Raw genomic sequence first — 5,186 nt, forward strand, 5'->3', positions numbered from 1 at the left:
AGAGGCCCGCGTACCGCAAAAAAAAAAAAAAAAAAGAACAAGGATTTTATTCTGTTTTCTTAACTGCTGTATCACTGGAGTTTGGAACAGTGCCTTTCTAAGGGTTTGTTAAATGGATAAATGATGAATAAATGAACGGCTATGGTCCGGATCCTTAATTCAGGGAGGTACGTGCTGTTCGGGTATTTATAACGCCATAAACCGGCTCTGTTCCGACCTCACTCTGGGGGAGGAGGAGGGATGGGATGGGATGGTGAGCAGAGCAATGACCTGGGGTCAGAGGGCTCGGGGCTGCCACTAATGACAGTGTCAATAAGGGACTAAATGCTTGACTTTAACATCCTTATTTCTCTGTTGCAGCTGCTGGATGAGATAACCTACTGAGTCCTTTCCCACTGTAAAGCTCCAGGATCGTCACACTTGGCTGGAGGTCCCTCAGAGTCCAGCTGGAAGTATGGAGTGGGAGGGGGCTGTCCAGACGGCCGGGGGCTTCCTGTCCAACCACAGTCCTCCACAGACCCTGAGGACCCTGGGTGTCTCGGTGTTTTGATCACTGCTCACTTGATTAAGGGGTTTACTTTAGTTCCGAATAAATAAACAAAGGGCTAAATTTCTATGTTTGGTGCAAAGATGTGTGCTACAGACACAGCTAGAACCAGTCCAACTGCAAGACTTTAAGATCAACAGGTTTTATAAAAATGGAAGAAAGATATGGAATTATTATTTCAATAGTTTCTACTATGTTCCAGGCCCAGTCATACATCTCTATCTACCTGCATCTATACACCTCTGTTCAAAAACCTAAGCCTCGGATATTGTATTCATTTTACAGGTAAAGACATTGAGACTGCTATGGGAAAACAAATGTATGTATGTACCTGAATCAGTCAACTACGATTCACTAAGAACTATAATGCGAACAGTGGTGAAGGAAAAATGCAAGCATAATAAAAACTGCTTCTCACTCCTTAGCAGCCTCCAATCTTTTTGAGAAAATAAGGCACGTGTGCAAAACAAGTATCAAAAAGGCTCAAGGAGACACAAAGCGTGGAGCAGACCCAAAGCACAAGGAAGGGGCCTCGCTCTCATCCGATCCACGCCCCAGGGCCCAGCAGAGTCCTGGCACCGCGCGGGTGCTCAACATCTATTTGATTTGTCAAGTACCGGCTAAGCGTCAGGCATTGAACTAGACGTGAAAAATACACAGATGTGTAAAACACCATCTCTAAGGTCAAGAAGCTCACACGGGCTGAACTGCTGTGGAAAGTTTCAAGACAGAGATGAGCCTTGGAGAAGAGAACACGCAAGCAGGAGTAGAGGAGGCAGGAAGAATGGGAACAAAGGCACCGGCGCAGGAGGAAGAACACGACTGCGGATGGTGACAGGGCGTGAGTGGGAGCCCAGGGGCTTGGCCTCCGAAAGCAGAGAATTTACATGGGAAGGAGCAAGATCAAAGGCTGATGGACTCAAGGAAACCTCTTTAAGGACTTGGAAGGTTCATACACGAAACAACTGGCTAACACTGGTTAAATTCTGAGAACGGACCTTATAGAAGGTAATCTGAGTCGTGCAAACAAACTAGTTGGCTCATAGCTGAGCAGCTGATTACGAGGATCATTAAGGAACTACTCCACTGCCTGCCATTCTCTGTGACTACCATAATCTTTCCCAGCCATTTTTATTGTCAATATAGGCCTTTGGGAAGTACGTAAAATTTATAATATGGCAGGCGTTAGGAAAAACAAAGTGAGCTTTATTAGGCATTTTCTTAGGTTTTCTTAATAGCCGTGATTGAATATGACAGCTCTTTTAACTAATGGTCCTGCCAACTGTGTAAATCAGAGGCAGAAGTCGTTATTAAGGAATACCCAGGTGGATGGGGAGGGGGCCTGGAAAAAATGTCCTACACAGGCCCGGGGAAGCCAGCTAACATGATATAGGGCGTGGGGGGGGGGCAGCTGCATTTCAAGTAATTTTCTTATGATGAAACTGTCTAATGAGTATAATTTTATTCCCTTGTTGCAGATCGAAGCCTTTAGTACCTATAACAAAGAAACGTGTTCAGGTGGAAGTCTTGCATTATATAGTATACATAAGAATAAACAGTTTGGGGCAAACATGGTTGAGATTCTTCCCCTTCAGTAGTTCTGTTTTCACAAAATAAGAAATAAATGCCTCACAAGATGACCCTGAGAATCCTGAAGAGCAGTAGAAAGTCTAAATATAAACCCAGCCAGGCATTTTCAGAGCCTCCAACTGCCATTCTTTTGCCAGCCTGATGCCATTGAAAACATGTATAGGATTTAGGGGCAGGTAGTTCTGGTCTCAGACCCCACCTTTTCTACTAATTATCTGTGTGGTCCCGCACACTTTGCCTAACCTCTCTGAACCTTCAGGTGCCTACATTATAAAACCAGAGTCAGAATACTTTCCACGCATAGAGTTGTTGTGAGGATGAAATAAAATTCACAAGACCGTGTATATGAATTGTTCAGCACAGTGCTTTGCAGCACAAGCTAATAAGTGTATGATATCAGTATTAGTGTTATTGTCGATAAATCTCTTGTTGCTATTACCAGTTTACTGAACTAAGAATATGCTGGATTTAACCAGAAGACCTATGTCCTGGATTAGCTACTAGTAAGAACCTCTACTTCTTCATCAGTAAGTGACAATACTATACCTACAACATATACAATATAATGACAATAATGTCTGTTTTGCCTAAATCACAAGATTATGGGAAACTTTAAAGGTAATGTATCTGAAAACTATAAACTGTCAAACAAATTAAGGTATCCACCCTAGAGTACGTTCCCAGATGAAAGATGCTCAAGTGTTAAGGTCATTTGCCTCCATTTAATGCACCATGAATATAGTACTAATCATTCTACTAGCACCAAAAAAGGGAATATATTTACAGCATACCAGTTTTTTGTTTTTTGTTTTTTCTTTTGCGGTACGCGGGCCTCTCACTGTTGCAGCCCCTCCCGTTGCGGAGCACAGGCTCCGGACGCGCAGGCTCAGCGGCCATGGCTCACGGGCCCAGCCGCTCCGCGGCACGTGGGATCTTCCCGGACTGGGGCACGAACCCGTGTGCCCTGAATCGGCAGGCGGACCCTCAACCACTGCGCCACCAGGGAAGCCCACAGTATAACAGTTTTTCAGTAATGGCAACCTATTGTGAATCTGACTCTAAACTTATATTAACATGCAATCGTACTACTATGAAGATGAATCCTATAAACATTTAGTAGTATATAATGCACTCGAATTCACAACTTGACCCTCTACTAAGAAAATGTGAACAGAAATAGACTATTTCCACTGCTAAATCATGGAGACTTAAAATTTACTAATAACTCCCTCTCCAAAGATTAACATGAGAACAAACATGCTTTTTAACACTAAACACAAAACTGGGAATGCAATTAAGGAAAATACAAAATTCACTACACTTCTGGGCAGCATCTAACTGATTTTGTAAGAAGGTCAAGAGATAATTTTATATTTTGCACTGGAATTGCAAGAAGTCTGGAGATGCTAAGGTGACAGTGTTGCTTGTATAAGAAGTTAGAGCAGGCCTGTCCAGGGCTCGGTGACCACGGATGCACTGGACGCCAGAGGAAATTAAAACCCTGATTTTCACTAATTTCACCCCCTTGTCTATCCCTGGACACGTGTCAACCACAAATTATTTTTCCTCAGCATGTAGGAGAGCTGGGATTTAAACATTCTCCACCTGCACACGGTACCTTGTGATTTTAAGAGCAAAGGTTTGGGTTAGAGGAGCGGCAGCCTCAGGAGATTACCGCAAATAAACTGTGAAAAGAGTTGAAATAAATTTTAGCTGCTCATCATTAGCCTACATATTCTTCCTTGTCGATTTCCTTGTTCTTTTTTTCTTTGAGCTGGAATTCTGGACCGTGAACAGGAGGTCATGCGGATGGAAGCAGGTCAAAGTGAGCACTACTGCCAACACCACTTGACCCGAACATCGTTTTGTTGTGACGACTGATTTAAAAAAAAAAAGAGGACGGAGACTGGAGTGCAAGATTGGCTTTGGTCTTGGGATGTGAAAGGAAAAGTGAAGGCTTAACAATTCGAGATGTGGACCGTGAGACTCCCCCTCTTCCGCGCGGCCGCTCACACAGCTCTCTGTGCATTCATGAAACAGGATCTGACAGAATAGGATCATGTGTAATTTTTTTTGCTTGGTTATCAACTAACATCCTCTGCTTTTTTCTATCTGTAGTAATTATGCTTGTTTGACACATTTCAGTGCAAAAACCCTTCAAAACGGTAAAGCACACAACAATGTATTGAAAGGCGAGTTAGGGACGGGGGAGCTGTACACCTGTGGTGAAGAGAAAGGCTGGGCTCACCTCCGAGAGAACACGACGGAGTCATCGTTTTTTAAAGCAGTTCAAAGGAGCTGTTTATTCTCTCTGACTTTTGACCCTGAGGATGAATGTCTAAAATGTTTACAAGAGAGGCTGAGTTTTTATTTGGGGGGAAGAAAGATAACAGAACAGAAAGAGTAATAGCAAATGGATGCACTGGTCTCTGGAATAAACAAGCGCTGTTCCCTGGAAAACAGTTTAAAAAAAAAAGAAAAGAAAAAACTCCCTCAACTAGGAAATGGAAAAGCTGTTCAAGCTCTCAGCCACTTGAAGTTGTAAATGGTGTGGGTGTGAAAAGCGGTAAAGAAAAACTAGACCCCGTACAGTTCCGGCAAGAGGAGTGGGTGTACAGCAAAGGAGAAAACGCAGGATAACAGGCGGCAGAGGGGCTGCGCGGTACCCGGAGGAAGAGGATGGGGCGCGCGCTGCGGAGGGTGACGGGCGGCCCCGTGCACAGCGACCACGCTCAAAATCAGCTGCTTAACGAAAATGCAACGTCGCTTAGATGCTCTATAAAAAGAACAAAATGCACAGTCCAGGATGTAAACTCCACGTGAAAAGTGTGTCCTAGGAGCCAAACTCTCCCCAGTGAACAGACCTTGGCAGTAAAGGAGCATCCACGCTGGGACTGAAGGGTGAAAGGGCAGAAAGGGGTTCCTGGAAAGTCTGCCCCGGCAGAGAGGCGCGCACCTTCCTCTCCCACGTGCTGAATGGGAAGGGCAGGGCTGGGCGAGGTCTGGGCGAGGGCTGGGCGAGGGCTGGGCGGGGCGGGGCGGGGGGGGG

The 5,186-nt window shown here is 44.8% G+C and overlaps 1 protein-coding gene across 1 annotated transcript in view; it reads right to left on the reverse strand.

The window, feature by feature from the left end:
- Positions 1-5,186, reverse strand: part of L3MBTL4 (L3MBTL histone methyl-lysine binding protein 4) — a 431,526-nt gene that overhangs the window by 155,381 nt on the left and 270,959 nt on the right. The gene's annotated exons all lie outside the window — the stretch shown is intronic.

Source organism: Lipotes vexillifer, unplaced genomic scaffold (genome assembly GCF_000442215.2).
Source record: "Lipotes vexillifer unplaced genomic scaffold, Lipotes_vexillifer_v1.1 scaffold605, whole genome shotgun sequence".
NCBI lineage: Eukaryota > Metazoa > Chordata > Mammalia > Artiodactyla > Lipotidae > Lipotes > Lipotes vexillifer.